General features: G+C 52.1%; 1 long non-coding RNA gene across 1 annotated transcript; it reads right to left on the reverse strand.

Moving 5' to 3' along the window:
* Nucleotides 1-372: 372 nt before the first annotated feature.
* LOC123644464 lies at nucleotides 373-20,708 on the reverse strand. The gene is made up of 3 exons (XR_006737143.1): nucleotides 20,691-20,708; nucleotides 11,853-11,927; nucleotides 373-389 (listed from the first exon to the last, which is right to left on the reverse strand). It is a non-coding gene; the product is annotated as an uncharacterized LOC123644464 (long non-coding RNA).
* Nucleotides 20,709-21,037: the final 329 nt, after the last annotated feature.

Genomic DNA, 21,037 nt, shown 5'->3' on the forward strand with positions numbered 1-21,037 from the left:
GAGGCAGTTGGGAGCACAGGCCTTTCCGCAAAAGGGTGGAAAGAGTTGTAGCACCCCAAAGACACTCCCCAGAAGCCCCTGCTCATCCTGTCTGGGTCACTCCCCGCCGCCCCGCCCAGACAAACTAAAGCAGGGCGCATGCAAGTGTTTGAAGAAGCCCCCCCCAAACAGACGGACCGACTCCTCATGGCACTGACAGGTACGGCAAACCCAAAGCAGTGGCCCGCCCGCGAGAAGCAGCTGCCCGCGAAGGAATGCAGGAGGCAAGAGGGAAACCTCCGAAGAAGGAAAATGCCATCACTCATCAATCACACAAATATTTACCCTGGGCCCACATCACTGAACGCTCGCAGACGGATCCGCCTGTGTCTTCCGCATCCCATTGACTGCTGGAAATACAATCGGCGTAAGGTCAATGCTGACTTTTTATTCACTCAGGACTAATAAAGGCATCACTGGTGCTTTTGACAACCCCCACCATCTGCCCATGCCCAGCAAAAGCCAGCGTTGCACCGCGCTGTTAATACGTACCCAGCCCTGGGCCCTCACAACAACCCTGTGAGGTAGGTAGGCTTTCTGGTGACCCACAGCTTAGAGAAAAGGAGACCGAGGGTCAGAGAGGCCAAGGGACTTGCCCAACACTGTGCAGTTAGTTAAGTGGCCGCTGGCTCTGCCAGATTCCAAAGCCTGGGCTCTTTCTAACACAAAACACACACTCTCATTGGGCAGCTAAAGTTCAATCGCAGGACACCTGAAATAAGAATCCTGGTTTTCAAACAACACGTGGCATACAAAAGTTCATAAGATACAGTATGACAAGTGTTAACAGGTTAATTAAGAGCAAAATACAATCTCTTAGTAAAGGTTATAAACATCTGCCCCTTGCAACTGGTTACAATGTTATTAGCTGTCCATCCATTCAACAAAAATGACAAGTGAGTCCCTACCGCTTGCCGGGCACTGTGTTAGGCACCCAGACTGGCCTTTGGGCCCAAATGTTGTCAGTGGGGGGAGGGGACATGGGAAGGGAACAAGGCAGTGTTTTTGAAGGTGGTGCCTAATATTTTGTGGGGAAGGACACCACCAGGAGGGGCCTTTTGAAGCGGGTTGGACGTGGGTGCCGCCCACAGCCAGGCTCAGAGGTAGGCACTGCCAAAGCATCTCCAGCTTCCACAGAGTGGGCGAGAACACTTGCCCCCGGGGGTCCAGGGGCCTTGCACAAAGAGTCCCCCAAGCCCTAGCATGAAAGTTCCTGCCAAATTACGCCTATTTAATCTTAAACTGTCACAGGGATTGAGCATTCCATCCCGCCATACACCCCTCCATGTTTAGAAGAAAATCAATTTCCCACTAAGCTGCCCGCGTGAGGACTCTCCTGGCGCAGCCCCGGGGACACGCACACCGCCCTTTCAGAATCACAGTTGGAAATCACGGTTACATCGGTCCTCACAACAGCCCTGCGAGGTGGGTGCCACAGCCGTCCCCAGAAGACAGACTCACACACTCTCACAGTAAGTTTAAACCACACAAGTTTGTCCAGCTCCAGGGTCCTGGCTTTGACTGCTACACTTCCTCTCCGATGCAATGAATAAAATTCAGAATTCTAGGTCGAGCCCCCAAGACCTGTGCCTCGTCCCACTCAGGCAGCAGGGAGCTGGAGGAAGTTCTCTCCTGGCCGGACCTGCAGGACTGCCGGGGGCTGGGCCCAGAGCTTGCAAAGCACCGTGTGCCTTGAACGCCAGGTCTGCCGATGGATTGTTCTGTATGGACCCCTGCGTGGGACATGATTCTTATCACCCCCGTGAGCAATCATCTCCCCCAATTTTCTCTAAATAGAGCCAGGCATTAACTAATCTTGAAAGGGACAGGAATGGCTCCAAAATCACCTCCAGGAAAGGTTGGAGTGTTCTAATGACTTGAAAGCCTGCTCACAGCCAGAAGCAGTCGCTCATCTCAGACCCCCCAGCTCTCGTTTTGGCCTTTTGAGGGTATGGGCTTTGATTTGTCAGCACCCTGGGAACACAGTTTGCTGATTACTAATCAACCGAGTTTTATAAGGGACAAAGTTGGAGGGGAAATCACACTTGCAACAGAACTCAGATCTGGAAGTTGGAGCCGAGTCAAGGACCGCGCCTTGCTACCGACACAAAAGCACGGCCCCTTCACCAACGTGTTCATCTTTTCCCTCAAAAGGCAATGCTGAAATGAGTCCTCGGGAGCCAGCTCTAGTATAGCACTAGCTAATTTTTAAAAATGTGTGTTGACTGTGAAGGAATGAAGGAATGAAGGAATGAATGGATGAGTTACAACCACTGCGGTCTGGGGGAGGAAGCTGCAAGGCTGGAGGCAAAGCTCATGGCAGGGACGATGCGCTGGGGGCGGGCGGGGAAGGCCTAGGGAGGAGTCTCCGCTCCTGGGGACAGGGCGTGACCCCGGCCACTCCCGGCCCCGCCCCTGGGCCACAGTTGCGTGTGTGATGCATGGAAAGCACCGTGGGGGAGAAGCCATGGGGTGACGGTGGCAGATGAGATCCAGCTGGGACATGCTCAGAGCAGTGACCCCAAGGAGGCAGCTACGAAGAAGGGTATTCGCTTCACTACCGCAGCCCATGGCGCTCACAGCCCGCCCCAAAGGGAAAAGGTTTGCTTCCAGGAGAGGTGAAGGCCAAAAGCACCAGGTCAAGAAATGTAGGCCGGATGCATGGATGGATGGATGCACCAAGGTCATGTTGAAAATCGCCGTCGGCCTCCCAAGCTTCAATGCCGAGATAAACGCAGGGTGAGGGGCTCTGACACAGGCAAACAGCGCACAGTGCTATAGTAGAGGGGCCGGGTTAAGGGGCAGCTCTCCGCCCAGAGAGGACGGGGTTCTGGGGAGCAGGGGCGAGCCCACCTTAGGTAACGTGCCCTCCCTAAATGGCTGTGACTGACCTTGGAGCCCAGCTAGCTTTGGGGTAGGGCTGAGGGGAGGCCCAAGAAGAGCATGGGGCTTGTTCTGCTCCTCAGCTGGTGGAATTTAAGTGCTCCAGCTGAAGAAACTCCCATCAGTCCTGATCCAAAATGTCCCATTCGTTGGTTAAACCCCAAAGGCCACCACTGAGGCAGCATGTGCAGGCCAGGGCTCGGGGACATCTGCTGACACATCACAGGACACTGGGAACCCAATTCCCCTAAGAGCGGGGAGGATGGAGGTCCCGGAGTCTGGCTTCCTTGAGGAAGAACAGGGGTGGGCGACTGAGCCAGCCAGGCCCCCGACTGACTAGGCAAGGTGCTGGGCACGGTGTCTGGGCCTTGGGGTCAAGGATATAGTCCCATCCCACTAAGGCTATGGAGTTTATAAATCGTACATGCACAAGCACGCCCAGGAGGTGCAACCTCAAATGTCCCCTCTCTGCCACAAGGAAGGTGTCTTTGTCCTCATCACCCATTCCCCAGGGTAAGCAAATCCAAACAGACCTGAGAGGCCATCTAGGCCAACCCCACACCATCATTTGAATTTCCTTAAAACTACCCTCCCTGCTACCCAGCCACTGTCTGGTTCCTTGAATGCCCCCAGTGACAGAAGGACTCACTACGTCTCAAGGACACCCTTGACCAGCCGCTTCAGAAAGCCATGACCCATGGACTTGGACAAACAGTTCACAGAAGATAAGGTACAATCTGTTAACAAACATAGGTGGGAGTGTTCCGCCTTCATTAGTAATCAGAGCAGTGCGAGTTAAAATGGTGCAAAAGCGCTTTTTAACAGAGATAAACTACCAATACCTTAATTAAATGCTAATACATTGCTAAACATTGTAAAGTGCTGTAAGCCTTCTGAAACTAATTAATATCCATACAGAAATCCCTGCCTTTCATTCAAAAAGCTCAACCATAGGAAATTCATTCGTTCACTCACCCATCCATTTACCCATCCTTCCCCCGTCTCATCCATCAGCCAGGCGCTCACCCCCTGCCCACTCACACCCTCCTCTCTTCCTTCCACTCATTTATTTAGAGTCTGCAACATGTCGGGCACGGAGGTACAAAGAGCAGTCTGGCGAGCTCACTGTCCTTACGGGCTCACAGTCTAGCAGGGGAAACCGATACGCCGTGAAGCGATGATAATCTCTGGGTGTAAGAAAGTAATTCATGAGAATGAAGGAAAGTGGATTTGCTAAGCCGTTAGTTGTGGCATAATTTATAATATTAAAAAAAGATGATTTATGCATAACAACAGCAGGGTGGTTTTGCAAATGATGCCAGACTCGCTCAGTGGGACACGGTGCGGCCAGCGAGGTTATGAAGATGAAGGAACAAAGAAAAATGTTGATGACAGACTATTAAATGGAAAAGGCGGGAGGCAAAAAAAGTGTACGTGGTGAAAAATGGCAATTAGGTTTAAAAGGGGGATGCTCATTAAAAAATAGATGCCTGTGTTAAAAAAAAAAAGATGCCTATAGACAAGAATTTGAAAGGGAGAGAAAACGATGGTTGGCGCGTCAGCGCGGCGGGCTGTGGATGCATTTCCCCTGCTCTAGGTCACATGCTACCCACGTTGTTTACATTAGGAACACAAGGGGCCCACTTACATCAGGAATACAACTGTGGCCTTCACCCTCCGTCCTCAGGAAGGGTGGCCCAGAGGCCAAGCTTCCCAAGGAGGAAGTTGGGAGTCGCAGGGAGGCCAGGAGAGTTGTGGCTTCTGGTGTCCCCGGGAGAAGGATTTGTATGTGGGTGCACGTGGATGTCGAAATCAAGGGGCGAGATTTGCTCTTGTTTTAAAAAGTTGAAAGTAAGAAATGCGCACTTAAAGATGGGCCCTGATGAGACAGGAGCGCTGGAACCCCACTTGACCTTGGGGGTTAGGCACAGACAGAGCCAGGTGGGGGGCACGTGCAGAGAGCCTCAGAGCCCCAGAACTAAAGACCCTCAGATTCCAGATGCAGAACTCTTGAGAGTCCAAGACTCTAAGAGCCCTGCTCTGTCCCTCACTGCCTCAGCATGCCCACCCAAACCCACCTGCCCTCCAGGGTATCACGGGGTCTCCCGGGAGCTTCTCCTCTTGCCCAGTTCAACCCGGTGTGACCCCCCGGGACAGCCCCTCAGATGCTGGGGGAAGGCTGTCCTAGAGATTTGCTTGTGTCCCAGCCAACGTTACCTGTCCCTTCCTATCTCCCAGTGCATGCTTATGGCCCCCTCCTGCTCGCTGTCTACACCCCATACTTGCCGTCTTCCTGAGCCTCACCTGACTCTAAACAACTGCACGTGGTTCTTCCAAAAGATCCTCCTGGTCTCTTTCTGCCCTGAGCCCCCCCACCCCCACCCAACGGCATCCAACAGGACACTGGGCTTGTGTTAGCAGGTGTCCCCAGGGATAACAAGTGCACCCCCAGACCTCAGGCCAGGCAAGGCAGAGCTGAGAACCCCTAGATTCTGAAAGAGGAGAGGAGACCTCTGCGCCCCCAGCGCCACATCAGGCCCACGTGGCCGTGCTCACGTGGCCCAGACATGTGGTGCTAGAGGCCCGGAAGGTGGCTCCTGACACACAAATTCTGCGTCGTCCTCCATCTTCTAAAGGCCGTTGCCGCGCTCCGGTGCCCGCACTAGAAGCATGGGAGTCACCCTCGTCTTCCTCCCTCCCTCCCCAACCCCTCCCTCGCATGCTGTCTGCGAACCCTGCAGCTCTGATGCCCGCGCCCTGCCCAGCTTGGACGCCCTCAGCTCTGACCTCCGGCCTCTGGACCCCCACCCGCAGCAGCCCACCCGCCCTGTGCCCACAGGCCCTGCTCCCACCCCTGGTCTGCACGTGCTCCCAGCCAAGCATCCCGGGTCCAGCCAAGCTGTGCTCCTCCTGCTTCGGGCACTTGTTAAGAATCCAATTTGTTTTTAAACGTCCCAAATGGGAATTGAGAAATCAAGGGGGACTTTGGTCCTTGTTTTTACAGACAAACATAGGCACACAACACGTAACTGCACGAGTTCTGTCCACTAGGAGAGAGAGGCCTCCCCAGGACCGGGGAGTCCCTGGGGAGGAATGTGGGCGCGGACAACTCTCCGGGTCTCCCCACGCCTCCCCGAGGGCCAGTCGCGGGGAGAAGACAAGTCCACACACAGCGCCGCGGCCACCGCGATACAGAGCACAGCGCAGGACGGTTGAGAAGACAGAGGCCTTGAACAGGGATCTGGGGATGGCGCGTCAGGGGGACCAGGGTCCCGGGACCACTTCTGCAGCCCGGGCTGAGCTGCACCTGCTCCAGGACCCCTCCTGGAGAGGCAGGCACCTGCAGTGGGAGACCAGGTGGGGCTGCCTGGGCGGACTGCAGAGAGTGACGAGGACAAGGTCTCTGGTGGCTTGCCCGGGGCTCCCGGGTCCCTGGGCTCCTGGGTCACCCTTGTCAGGAGCTTCTGGCCCCCTTCTCACTTTCCCCTGCACCAGGCCCTGGCAGTGACGGGCGCCTGCCACACCCAAGGTCCTGCTCCCTGACCCTCTGCTGCCCCCTGGCGGGAGAGGCCTCCCTCCGCACGGAGCCCGCAGGTGACCCATGCCCAGGGGGACCAAGTGACCCCAGGCTCAGCACCACTTGTCCATGTAACCCTCTGCAGGGCCCCGGGCCCCGAGCCCTTCCCGCCTATCCAGGGCTATAGATAGGGCACTGCCAACAGGAGTGAGCATGTACCCCCAAGATCTACCCAAGTAGGGAGCTGACGCCATTCCAAGTTTACAGACGGGGAAACTGAGGATGAGGGAGGTGAAGTGAAATGGCCCGCATAGCCAAGATATGGCAATGGCACTCCAAGGCCAGGGTCTTCCTGAGCCTTCTCCTCCCTGGCAGGAAAAGTGCGTGGAACAAGCACACGACATGCCACCCTTCTCTGTGAACCACCTCATCCCACTGGCTAGAGCACAAAACTAGCAGGCACAGAAACCTGGAGAGAAGGTTCCTTCCTCCCTTCCTCCCTTCTTTTCCTATCTTCCTGCCATCCTCTCATCCATTCATTCATTCATTCCGATTTGATCCCTCTGTTTCCAGACTTGAGTAGCATAGCTTTAAATTAATCGTAACCCTCAGTTCATGAAGGCCCCATTCACAGTCCTGTTTGTTTACTCATGTGTTACTTGTATTCCTTATTCCTTTCTTACTTCTTCCCCAATTTCATCTTTCTCTCTTTTTCTCACTCTCCCTTATTCTCTCATTCTTATAACCTCAGGCACCAGAACCGATGAACCAGGGCCCGTGGGCAACACGCCCTCCCAGGAAGCACCACATATCATTCATTCATTCATGCATTCTCTCACTCGCTCACTCATCGGTCCTTCCTTTCTTGCTTATTTGGGGTATTTTTTTTATTAGTCTCCTGTGAACATAATTGTATTAGCCAAAACCCCACGTGCAAAACAAATATCATTGGCACATGTATTTATTTGCGTCTGCAATCTTTCTTCCCTGCATTTAGTCACCTTTTACATTTAAGTATTTATTCTTTTATTTATGAACCTCAATTGCCTATATTTTATTACAGTGGTGGAAGATGCAGCCTTGTTTTGGGGCCGGGTATGTTCCTCTATTTTTCATTTATTCTTTGAAAGGTGTAATGTATTTACCTATTTAAGGAGTATGTATGGGAACTAATTATAATCCTTGTTCAGACAGCCTCTCTTAACTACCCATTTATCACTTTGGTTGTTTGTTTGTTATCTTTCCTTTTTCCTTTTCCACTTCTTTTTTCATTTTCTCCATCTCCCCTCCCCCTAGGAACCTGGGTCTGGATTATCTCATCAATCTTCAGGATTAATGACAACCTCATTACGAATCCTAACAGACCCTGCTCTTACAGACACGCCCATGCGTTGCTTCCTTTTTTTGTTGTTTTTTTCCCCCTTTCTCTTTCATTTAGTTTCATTTTGACTTTCTTATCTGTTCCTTTGACTCTCTGACACTTCCTTTCCTGCATCTTTTCATTCTTACGGACCTCAGATGCCCAGAGTGAGATGACTGACAGTCCCCAGGGCGAGGCTGCTCCAGCCGTTTCCATCTCTAATTCAGTCGTTCATGTGTCCATTCATTCTTTCTGTCACTCTTTTATTTCAATATTTATTCTTTTATTTATGGACCTCAGGTGCACACAATTGGATTAACCGTAATCTGTGGTTCCCGGAGCCTTCTCGACACCGGCCCATGTGGGGCTCTCCTTTGTTCCTTAATTCCTCGGATTGGTGATTTGGTTCAGGATTTATTTAACTATCTGAGGAGCCCAGTTTTGAATTAGTCATAATTCTTGCTGTCTTTTCTCATTTTTTTTTCTTTTGTCCTCACATGGCTCTCTTTCTCACATATTTATGTATTTATTTATTCACAATGTTTTTATTGCTTATATATATCTTGTCTTTATTTTCTACATTCCCTTTTTCTTGCTTTCTCTTTTTTGCATTCTTTTATTCTGGTGGACCCCGAGTGCAGAAGTGAGTTAATTAAAATCATCATTTCTCATTCATTCATTCATTCTCCCCTCTACTCTTTCCTTCTTTTAGCTGTTTGTGCTTTTATTGATGAACCTCAAATTTTACTAGCTATTTATTTAATGAGTAATATTTATTCATTACATTTAGATACTAATCTAGGAAGTGCCCTTCCTTTTCCATGTCTATTTTATTTTCTTTTCCTACATCTTTCCTTCTCTCATTCTCTCGATTTTCCCAGCTACTTTTCTTGCATTCCTACAGAATGCACGCATCTATTCTTTGATTCAGTCTTTTACTTGTGGCATTTTTTAAGTTATTATTTATAAATTTCAGGGCCACAGATTTGAATTAATGGGGATAACTTGTGCTTAACCAGCCCCCTTTCATAGACGTCATTGTTAAACCGAATTACTTATCTTTTTCACTTCTTTTTTTCCCAATTTTCATTTTTTTCCCATCTTATTGTTTCTCTTTATCACTCACTCCCCCTTTCTTTCTTTCATTCTTTTGGAGAATAGCACCCAGGATCAATGACCCCAACCCTCTCTACAACACCCTCCTCATCAGTCAATGCAAATCTTTTTTCTCATTCATTCATTCATGCATTCATGCATCCATTCAGTCTTTCTTTCTATTTAAATACTTATTTCTGCACTTCTAGACGGCAGGTGCACCTAATTGGATACATCATAATCTGTAGTTAATGGGCCCTCCCCTCCTGGGCCCCACTGAAGTCCTCCCTGATGCATTCATGCTTTGAACCGTTCCTTGGGTGGGTGGGTGGGTGGGTGGTTGTCCATCTCAGAAGCACAGACGTTAATTAAGTAGCGTGCTCGGTTCACACACCCTTTCATTCTTACTCCTAGCATGGCTCTCTTGTGTCTGGATTTATCTATTCATTTCTTAATGCGTTACCTTTCTTCCTTTTCAGCTAGTTTTTAACATTTCTTTTCATTTTCATTGTCTCTCTCTTTCACTCTCTTACTCTTTCTTTCTTGCATTCATCCCCTCTTTGGAGGAGCTCAGTCGCCACAGACAAAGCCACCTGCAACCCCCCATCCTTGGCCCACACAGCTCCGTGTCTCCCTCATGCACCAATTCCTTCCCTCATTCATTCACGCCATCCTTCCTTCCTGCTTTTTCTGTTTTTGTTAGGTATTCCTCTGTTAGTGGAATCAGGTGCTCAGATTGTGACACCCTCCTTATATGATGAGCCCTAGCCTAACTCTCTATCGTGGACCTACCCATTTATCCAGACAGTTGTTGCTTCTGTGTTCACAGGGGACTCATCACACCCCTGATCCTCACCAGGAGTCCTGGGGTCCACAGCCCCTCCCTTTACCTCACCCCTTCTTTGTTTCTTTAGGTACTCACTGACTTGTTCATTTAGACACTTATTATTTTATTGATAAAACTGCGGTTTCTTAGAAGTGGAATAACCATAACCCTTGATCCATGATGATCTTTTATTACCACCTTTAGCATTTACCTTCTTTTATATATTTGTCGAATATTAATGTATTTCTATACTTAACATTTGTTACTTTTTCTTTATTGCTTGATTTTTACTGATATTTTATTTTATTCTCTCTTTCTCGCATCCTTTCCCTAACAGACCTCAGTTCCCAGGACTGGATGACTCGAAACCCCTCAAGCCACCCTGTCTCCTGGCACTGGGTTCCACATGTCCATTGTTCACTCATTCATTCGTCCGTTCATCCGTTACTTTGGGTTTTTTTGCTTTCTTTTATTTTGGTATTTATTATTTATTTATGTGGAGCCTTCGGGTGATAACTTCTGGTTAAAGTACATGTTCATCTTTGGCCCACTGGGTCCTCTTTGTTTCTTTGCTGTTCTTTGAACTCTTTCTCCACTGTGTATTTAGTTTTCTATGCCAGGAGCATATGTTATTTGTATTAATCCTAATACTTGTTTTGTAACCACCTGACACAGTCCTCCTTAGATAGTTACTCATCCTCTAATTTTTAAATTATCCCTCTTCCTTTTATTTGTCATTTTGCTTTCTCACCTTTCCTTTCTCCTTTTTGATCATTCAGATCCCCTCAAAATCTATGCATCATTATGCATATTTCCACTTCTCATTCATTCATTCTTTCTTTCATTTGGGTTCTGTTTTTTTTATTGACAAGTGTCAGGGGCATCTATTTGAATTACACAGATTCCCTGGTCCATGATGACCTGACATTGGTTTGTGTGTGGCCCTATGTACTTACTGATTCGATAGTTTACGGATGTGGATTTGTATATTGATTGCCTGGGCGTCAAAGTGAGTGGACCAGTCTTGTTCAGTGCATGCTCCCACCTGGCTTGCCTACTTCTTGACCTGTTCATGTGTTTATTCATTCCTTCGTGCTTCATTCATTCACTCATCCAATCATTTGCTACATAATGTAATAGAGACCAGTGAAATGACCTCCCAATAACAAAAAAACAGAACATTCACAATATCTTAGACCTTCCTCTTCCTCCCACTGAGTTAACCGCCAAGGTATAGACAACCCACAGTCCAGAGACACATACAAATGGCAGATGCAGAAGAGAGACAAAGGAAGTGTTAGTTTACTACCAGACCCTCCCCGGCTCACGTCCTAGACACACTGCGGGCAGGTCTGAGACTAGGGCCCCCACTCCCCAAGCCCCCTTGGCAGGGCAGACGCTTTGAGCTCTGCCCCTGTGGACCCTGGTGAATGGCCATCCCCATGAGAAACCTGTTTCAAGACCCCAGAATACACAGAAACACACACATGGTACATAGTCTCCCGGTGGGAAACGACGGACATTGAGTTCATTTTTAAATAGGTGGCTTTGTCTGTTGCAGTATAAAAATATTTTGGCCTTTCAAGGCAAACACAAAAGAAACACCCCATTACCATCCCTGAGTGTCTCAGTCCCAAACAATAAAGAACTTGAAGAGGTTTAGCCGGAAACTTTGAAGACAGAAAATCTGCCCATTATGTTTTCCAGACATTTCGAGGGGGTGAGTGAAGGTCATTGGAGCTCCAAGCCCATTTGAGAGGCCAGTCCCTCAGCCCGCGCTCTCCCAGTCACAGGGCACTCGCATCCCAGTCTGCCCTGCGGCACAAGAGCCAAAGGGAGACTCAATAATGAAAGGGCCATTCATTTGGAAGAGTGAAAAAGAAGAAATTCTGTTGGGGTCCGACACTCGAAGCCTCCTATAGAATTCCTTTGCCACAGAGACAACACCACAAGGAGGCTGGGGGCTCCTGTCTTAGAACACGAGCCTCCAGGTCTGCCCTCGGCTTGGCTCACAGTGCAGCCCCCTCCCCATGAGCAGGCCATGGGCCAGTGCCCGCCAGTCCCTGCCACGAGGCTCGGCTGGCGATGCCCTGGGTGGCAGCCCCCCCACTCCTTACACTCCAGAGACTTACGGTTTAGAGCTGGAGGGTGCTGGGGTCCCATGGCTGAGGTCCTTTCCCATGCAGGATTCCAGGTGATGGCTTCCACTGGAAGGAGAAAGCACAACGTCACTGAATGGAACCTCAGCCAGCCCAGGGAGGAGGAGGAGGAGGAAGAGGAGAGTAGATGAGGGCAAAGCTCCCTGGGGGCAGGAGTGGCCTGAAGCTGGGACCCCCACCCCTCAACATCCAGCAAGTGTGGAACTGGTGAAACCAAGCGCTTCTCAACCCACCCACCACCAGCGTTAGCGGAGGGGTGGGCGTGGTGACGCGACATGGCTCCTGGCCCACAGCCCTTGGCTCAGGGCTGCCTGTGGGACCAGGTGCTGCTTTGTGGAACCCAAAGTTTAGGGCCACTGCACAGATGAGAACTGGGCTGACATGTAAAGGGTGGTGGCTGTGCCCTGGCTGGGGTCGGTGGGGCTGCTGACCCTGCAGGAGACCGGGGCAGTGCGGTGCCACTGGGGCAGGCTACGGGCCACACGGAGGCCCGTGGGGCTGCTCATGTGCAGCATTTCCTAAAACCATGGCGCACACGTCGCGGGATGCAAGAGAATTTCGCGGTGGCTGAACATCCTGGCCTTGGCAATCAGGAACACATTTTAATAGGGACCAGGCAATGCCACGACAGGCACATGGCGTCTTTGGCATCAAGCATGTGCCTTAAATTTCAAGTTAAAGAAAAACTGAGCTCAGCAACAGTGGCCACGTGTCATTACACATTCATCAAGACCCGCAGGACGTACGTCACAAGAAGTGAGCCCTAATGATGTAAACTACAGACTCTAGTTCACAATAATGTCTCATTATCAGCCCAACGATTGTCACAAATGTGACACTCAGAGGCGAGACGTTAATGAGAGAGCAACTGGGGGGAATAGGAATTCTCTGTGCTCCCCCCCAATTTTTCTGTAAACTGAAAACAACTTAGAAAAATATTCACTAAAAAAAATGTTTTTAATGAGTTGATTTTTAAAATGTGTTAAGAGAGTGCAGTAAAGGTAGGTAGGTGCAGAAGGGTGGCTGCCATGGCCAAGTCCCACCAGCACTGCAAGCTGGGCAAGGGGCCCCAGGCCCGAGGCCGGAAGAGGAGTGGCCCAGAGTCCATCTGAGACCCCCTCTCTGAGGACTGTTTTCCTGGTGGGGCACAGGTGGAGGCAGGAGGCCCAGGGAGACCCGTGGGACACCCCCAAAGCCCCCTGGGAGACAAAGGCAATGAGAGGAATGTGTGTTGTGATAGGTCAGAGGCACAAACCACCTGTCCAGGCTGCCTGCTGTCCAGCCCTCCAGGGACCCCAAGGAAGGAAGAGGCTCGCTTCCACTCCCCTGCCATCTAGGACTCCCCCTCCCGCTGCCTCTGCCTCTCCAGTCTCTAGCTGGAGCCCCCAAGACCGGGTGTGGGCACGGGGCACACCTCTTGCTTTCAAACACACCTAAAAACTCCTTCCCTGGGCTTGTGCTTCCCCAACGCTGTTTTGCCCTAATTGGTTGATTTGATAACCAAGAAATAAGTGTAAATGAAGCAGTAATGAGCTGGAGGGTGACTGAGGGGCAGACTTTGGTTGCCCAAAGGCCCCAGGACCACCCACTGTATGCTGACCCCCACTCGAGACCCTTTCCTGTCCCCCGTCCCCACCCCCGGAGCCTGAGAGTGACTGTGGAGCCCCCTCCTCATCGCCGTGGTCCTGGGTGACAAGGAGGCTGCAGACCACGAACACACAGCAAGACCAAAGGCACTGCCATTTCCCACAGGAATAAGCTCGGGTGCTTTGGTTTGCTGTTTTTGTTTTGTTCTTTGTTGTGTTTTTAATAGGAGCGGGGAAATCAGAAGCAACACAGGGCATCTGGGTTTTTCCTTGCTTCTGCTCCAGGGACCCCATGAACCCTCAGAGTCCTTGACTGTCCTTAATTAACTCTGTGTGCAGACCCCAGGCTGCTGTGCTAAGACACAGCCCTGGCAAATCGTGCTTTGGTTTAAAAGCTGCGTGTACCAGCCCTGGCTTTGCCGTGATGTATTAATAACGCAGCACTAGGCTGGAATCTTAACAAATGTCAGAAAAGCTGCAGAGATGAGTCACTGTCTGGAACCAAAGGAAAACACGAGGCCTTATAGAGTCCAGAGGAACAATTGCCACAAGCATTTGATCACAGACCTCATAAGTGGGTGCACTGAGCTCATGACCCACGTAGAAGGTATTGGTGAACACACCGAAAACATCCTCCACGGCTTAATAGGATTAGAAAATTCTAGCTCTGCATCCTGAGATTTAAAAAATTACTCTTTTCTGGAGGCAAACAGGACCTAATTGAGCTGGCATGTCTTTAGTACAAGTGGCTTGTGGATGTTTCGAACAGAGGAAGACATAAAAGGATAATTTTTATTAAAATCTAGATTTCAAGAAATAGAGCCGGCAGTTACACAAATAATCAGTCTTGCCTCAGATCTCATACTTCCTACCTGTTGAGTGAATACCACCCTCTTACAACTTCCCCGACAAATGCAAGCTCTTGGCAGAGCTAATTTCCTGTCCCTTTGTGAGGCCAGGCCCTAGACATTACGGGCCCATTTATGAAAACGGGAGAGGTAATTGGGACATCTTTTGAAATCCTGTTCCCTCTCGCGTAGGCCCCCGTTGGCCGTCTGACTCCCCTTGGTCAGGTTACAGGGGGTGTTTACATGCGCCTCTCCCTGGAATTGCACCTCTTTCGCTGCAGGAGTGGGCAATTAGAGAGAATTAAGGCCTATTTGGCGCATGTTCACCATTAATGGGGAGAGTGGCCGAGGCAGCCTTGGGAAGGGCCGTCTGCCGGGCTAATTGAAGCTGGCAATCTCCGATTCCTCATTTCAGCTCGTAGGTATTGTAGCAACCAAGGTCACAAAACAAAAGCGCCAGCCCACCATGGCAATAACCGGGCGCAGGCCCGACCGAGGGCTTTGTGAGCTATTTATCATGGCACCCCGAAGCACAAAGAGACGGCACAAGATGTTTGCAAAGTCGGGTCTGAGACCGACAGCCAGCACAGGCGGCGGCTGATCGCTTTTCCAGAAGGTGCCATCGTGATGGCTTTTTCAGGAAGTTCTCAGCTGCGCGCGCCAGGGTACAGTGGAGGTGTGGCTGAGGGTCTCGTGACCGAAAGGCACATGGTGAGCCAAGGGGGCCGGGACACACCCTCCTGGGACGACAGCCACGGGTCCAGTCTCATTACACACGAGTAGCTCGACAGCCTACAAGGTTTTTCAGACCTGGCGCGTGGCCCACCTGCTTTGCATAGCGCTCCATCAAACACAGCCCTGCAGCCTGGCATGTGGGGCAGCCCTCGCAGCTTGCCTCGAGCCAGAGCTCTGACCCACACTGATGACCGGTGACCCTGACCCTGCTGACTGCGGCCCCACTGGGCGCACCAGGTGAGCAGGAGCTGGCGAGAGGCGGTGCGCTTCCCCTGGGGCCTGCACCAGCTCACCGTGCGACCTGAGTGGGGCTCTGGGCCTCTGGCGTCTCTGGTTTCCTCATCTCTAAAGCAGAGGGGACAGTGGGCCAGTGGTCTCCAAGGTCCCAAACCACTCTGAAGACCCAGCAAGCAAGCAAACAAACTACAGATGACCACCGAGGAGGCCCGAAGAAACCCAGAGGCTGGCAGAGCTCAGAGGCACTCAGACGGCCATTTTGTGGATGGGGAAACTGAGGTCCAGGAGTCTGGAGACAGGGGCAAGATCACACCCACAGTCAGGGCTAAGTGTGGGTTGTCGCCAGGTCTCCAGAAGGCCACTCCAGGGCTGCTGGCGGACCTGTGCCCAGAGCCCTCTCCTCTGATCGCCTGACAAGCTCCGGGTGGCAGAGGGTGAACTGGACACTGGGGTGAAACAGGGGCCTTGCCTTTCCAGCACTGCCATCCCAGTCTGCTTCTGACTTACAGAATGTGTAGAACTGATGGCTACTGCCTCGTTTTACAAATGGGGAAACTGAGGCCCAGAAGCCAGCAGTAACGAAGACACCAGCCAAGACTGAGACCTGGGACTCCTCCCTCTCGTGGCAGGGACTTCACCCCAGCTCCTCGGGAGGACCTGACCCTCGGGCAGTTTGGGGCAGTGGTGGTGCCAACAGTTTCCCTCCAACACACAGGGCCCCTCCCTCGGGGCTGCCCATGACCCTGGGGACCATGCTGACTCCCTCCTCTCATCCTCCCTGGCCGCAAACACCAGCCCCACAGCTTCCCAAGCCCCCTGGCCCCAATTTCTCAACCTGGAGGAGACGACTGTATGTCCATCTGCAGGACAGCCCAGAGTGAGGCCTGGAGGGGCAGAGGGGACGGCCCAGCCACTGTCCCAAATGGCCGGCACAGGCGTGTGGTCACTCTTTGGCCCCCTAGCTGTCCTCTTTCCCCAACTTTCCATCCTGGAGCTCTGTCTCCTCGGCCCCATTCTGTCTCTCAGCCTGAATTTCAGGCATGAGGCCCAGGTTGATCAAATTTTTGTTTATAGGCACAGCCACTCTGCTGCTTCTTTCCTAAGACACTTTCCAAAAATCAAGCCCTAGAACCTGAGAGCGTGAGCACCTCCAGGGTCACGCGAGCAGGACGGCTGGTTAAGCGCGTCATTGTGCAGCCTCCGCGCGGGGCCCCGCACTCCCCACACACAAGGGCGAGGGGCTGCCAAAGCCCCCGGCAGGGAACACACACACACTCCGTTTCAGGGGAAGGTAATTGAGGTTTTCTTCTTTTCATCTGAAGAAAAGGCACCTTCCATTGAAAGAGTGCATTCACAGAACCTGGGAAAACCCATCTGCACTCGCCCTCCCAATTATCCCCAGGTGGCTGTTCCCCATGGGGGCTCCCCACATTCCTTTCTGCCTGCGCCTTTGTTTCCATCTGAAATGGCCCTGGGAGCTCCCAGGCTAAGAGTCTCCTCCTTAAGCCCCTGCCAAAGGCCCTATTCACTGTGCAAAGAGAAGGCCAGCAAGAGGTGGTGCGGCCCTCCTCTCTCCCAGGCTAGGGGAGTTAAGAACTCTCCATCTGAATTTTTTTTTAAGCCAAAGAAATTGGAGAGCAATTAAGAAAGTCATGACTACCCTCCACCACCATCCTCTTCCCTAATTAATTGCTCTCTCACACACATGCCCTGCACGTTGGGAGACCCACCCCTGCCTCGGTTACACAGCCCTACTCTGCACTAGGAAGACAAACAGAGAAATGTCCGGAGACCTCACGACATTAGTTCTGAGACCCCTGGTCAGAGTGACCCCCACTGTCCAGAGGGAGGGCTGGGGCCCCGGGCCCTGACCTCAGGACCTGACACAAATTCACAGGGCACTAGAACTTCTGGGGTCTAGGGGCGTCCCAAAGATGGGCCCCTCGGGTGCCAAGAAGCTCGCCTTGGCACAGATAAATCATCTCTCCATGAGGCCAGAGCCAGCCCAACTCGGGACTCCTCTCCTGGTGCTGTCCTGCCCTGTCCTGTCCTGTAGCAGTGCTGCAGGGTGCCTGGGAGGGTCACCATCAGGGGCAGGTCTCTTTGCTCCCCTCGGGTGCCCAAGGTCTCCCTCCACTCCCACCTTTCCTGGCTCGGAAGCACTGACCCATGCCACGCCAGGGGGGCAAGCCTGCCCTGCAGCACCCCTTCCCGCAGTCTCCCCACAGAGCCCACCGGCAGCCAAGGCTGGGGACTGCCCCGTTTGGACCAGGCACCACAGGGAGACCCCTCCCTACCCTATACTTGTCCCTCTCCTTTTCAAACTGGAAACCCTACTCTTGAGATGGCCTCATTTGGAAAAGTACAACTCTTTTCCAGAATTTTCCATCTGCTCAAATCCAGAATGGGAGACCGGGCTAGACGTCCTTATTCCTCCTTCAGGAGAGGGGACAGGGCTGGGAGCAGCAGAGTGGAGAGGGATGAGTTCTCAGGACATATTCACAATTTGTTAAATTCCAGTCTCCTAAAAAGAAAATGCTCCCAGCAACCCAGGGCTTTCCCAATGCAGCCAACAATGCTGGTTTCTGCATTGTCCACTGCCCTTTAACCCACTGGGACCTTAATTTGTCTCCCTCTACACCTCTTCTGTGTAAAGCTCCCTTCCTCTTTTCAAGGAAAAATTCATTAGCAAGCTCATTAAAGACGGGTAGATTTTTTTTTTCATTCTTTCTGGAAGTCAGATTGCTCATAAAAAACACATTTAAGTTACTTCATGTAAATGAATGAATAAGAAACACATGCATCCTGTTGCCCTTAAGTCTTGCCAGGTTTTGACATTATTTGGAGAAATGTACTTGGAAATACATTTGCGGGTTGAATCACAACTCAGGAGGCAGGAGGTCAGGGGCCCCAGAGCTGCAACGAGGAACTTGCAGGTGGGATAACTCGGGGGTGAGCGAGGGGCCACTTTGTTCCCCTTTGAGAGTAGAGCCTGACCTACACTCTCGGTCCCCTCTCCCACCCACCCAGATGGGAGAGGAGAGGCTTTCAGACAAGCCCACCCGCCCTTCCCTGACATCTGTGCCCACCTGGAAGCGTCCAGCTAGAGGCAGCCCCTGGAGAACTGCTTAGCACAATGACAAATGGCCAGAGACCCCTTCCCTGCCACTGGGGTGATGGGGTCCTCTGTGCCCCACTGCCTGGCTGGTCAGGGCCTCATTTCTACCCCTTATCACTCAGGGATTGGCCAATCCATCAAAAAAGAATTTTCCTGAAAATGGTAATGCCTTTCAACACTTAATAACGGCCTTTCTGCAATTCCTGAGATGATCATCTGCGAGGCTAATGTATCTTGTTATGTTTCAAGTTCTTTAATGGAGAGCTTGTTATGTTTTTATCTACTTTCTACCTAATGACACACAAAACCCCAAATACGTGAGCGCTGGTGCCCAGTGGTGAGCATGGCTGCCTTCCACGTTTGCCTGAGACTGAGCGCTCGCGAGCGAGCACCTGACAGTCCCATTCCAGACTCCGGGGACAGTGGGGGGCTGCCAAGGCGTGGTGTTGTCTGGGGTGGCCGGGCAGAGTGGCTTCCTGGACTCCCCCTGTTGATCTTTGCCTTCACCTTGAGCCCCTGGGCTCAGCCCACCCTGTGAGAGCCCCACATGTCCCTGAGGAAGGAGTCTAGCAGCCGAGGGCGTCTGGCACAGAGCAGCTACGCAGACTCTTTCCCTGATCCCCCCTGGGGGTCCCACATCCTGCCCTGTACAAAGCCCCTCCCGGGCCTCTACTGCACGTCACTGTGTTTGCAGGTGGCTCAGCAAATGCTAGCATGGAGTAAATGTCACAGCACAGAGCCTTCCTGGGCCCCTCCCTGGAGCTAGCCCTGGGCATACACTCCCCACCTCTCTCCAGGCTGTGGGGCTCTCCAGAGAGCAAGAATAAGCAGACAAAGGCAACAGCCCCCCGTGTGGATCCCTCTGCCCCTCTGCCTGCACTGACAGCTTTTGTTTAAAAATAATATCCCCATCCCATTTCAATTTCAGGGGAGAAAGGCAGGGCTGCAGAAGAGCTGCCTCCAAATCCTCTGTTTGATTAAAAAGCATTATGGAGGCTGCGTTGGAAACCAGAGACTCCCAGGGGAGGGCAGGGGTCCGACCCTGGCGTGGAGTTCTGTTCGCCAACTTTCCTCTGCCAGACACCCAGTGTGTGGTTTCAAGGGGGCAATGTTGGCTTCAGGGCCAAGGACAGTGCTGGGGCCCCCTTGAGGCTCCCTAAATGGCTGGGGGGATTGAATCAGCTTCCCTCACCTCTCTGGCCTTTCCCATCTCCCACCTGCACCCCTGGGCAGTTTAACTCATCCACCCTAATGGCTAGCCCAGAGCGTCAGATATGAGGGATGCCAGTGCCCGGCCCCACAGGGCCGTAGGCTCTGAAAACACCCCACTGCCCATGCATGAGCCATGGGCTCAGCCCCTGGGAACCCAGAAAGGAAGGTGTCCATAGCTGAGCCCCCTCTCTTCCTGCCCTCCCAGCTGTCACCCCTGGGGCCAGGCAGAAGCCCCTGCTTTCCGCACCACCTGGCCTGGCCAACGTGCGAGTTACACTGCTGCTCGGAACATCCCAGGGCACCCAGCTGGACCCTCGGATCCTTAATGCAAAGCCTGGTCTCAGGTACTCCAGAGCAGCCCCACCCCTGAGCACTGGACGGCTCCATGAAGCGCATCTTGAATAAGTAAACCACAAATAAACCCACAAATAAACAAATGAGGAGTCCTCGAGTGAATTGTGTGGCTCCGATCCTCCGCTTTCTTGTCTACCATTACTGATTTTATTTAAACAAACAAAAACATTCCTATCTCATTGCAATTTCAGGGGTGAGGAAAAGAGGCCAAGAGAAGAACTCACTCAAAAACCACTATTTGATTAAAGGACATTATCAAAGCCGCATGTGTGAGAAACCGCTGTTCTCACAGGGAGCGACGTTGCCATGGCTGGTGGGGCGCAGTGTTTTCCTAGCTGTGGAGCAGACGAGCACTCCCATTTCCTCACCCCTGGACGGGCGGGCGGGCAAGTGCACCCTGGGTCCCTTTCTTTAGCGTGTTCGGCAAAGCTTTCCTGAGGGCCCACTCTGTGGCTGGCCCGAGCCGTCCCAGGGGACTCCCCACTTACCGTCGTGGGCCCGTGGCACGCGGCCAGCCAGATGGACCCCACACGCTGGCTCAGTGTGGCAAAGGTCTCCACGTCAGGCAGCTTCCAGGCCCCCAGATCCCCAGGTTGATGTAGAAAAGCAGTCACCTTGGTAGGCTGCCCCCTCCCAAATTAAGTGTGTTTGTACTCTTGAACAGAGAGATGTGAGCTGGCCCTAATGAAATCATGGTGTCCCAAGAAAGCAAGAAACTCACCCCAAACCAGGAAGGAGTGAGAAGCACAGCAGGAAGAAGGGCTGGGTCCAGGGTGGGGTTCCTCACCGCGGGGCTCTTCTGCCATCTCCAACCGCATGCAGGTCTTCAGCCGACCTGGCCGGATCATGGCCCACGTGCGGAGGACGAAGCCAGCCTTGGGGAGGGCCAGAGAGTTAGAATCACGGCAAGGCAAGCACCGTGGAAAAGTCACAAACACCCGAAAAGGACACGGTGCATGGTCTCACCTGCAGTTTGCTTTTTGATGGAGTGGGTGGTTCGTGTGGGATGTGCAGTGACAGAAGGTGCAAGAAGAGGAACAGCAGGCCCAGGTGGCAGCCCCAAACCCA

The sequence above is a fragment of the Lemur catta genome, chromosome 1 (assembly GCF_020740605.2).
Source record: "Lemur catta isolate mLemCat1 chromosome 1, mLemCat1.pri, whole genome shotgun sequence".
NCBI classification, from domain to species: Eukaryota; Metazoa; Chordata; class Mammalia; order Primates; family Lemuridae; genus Lemur; species Lemur catta.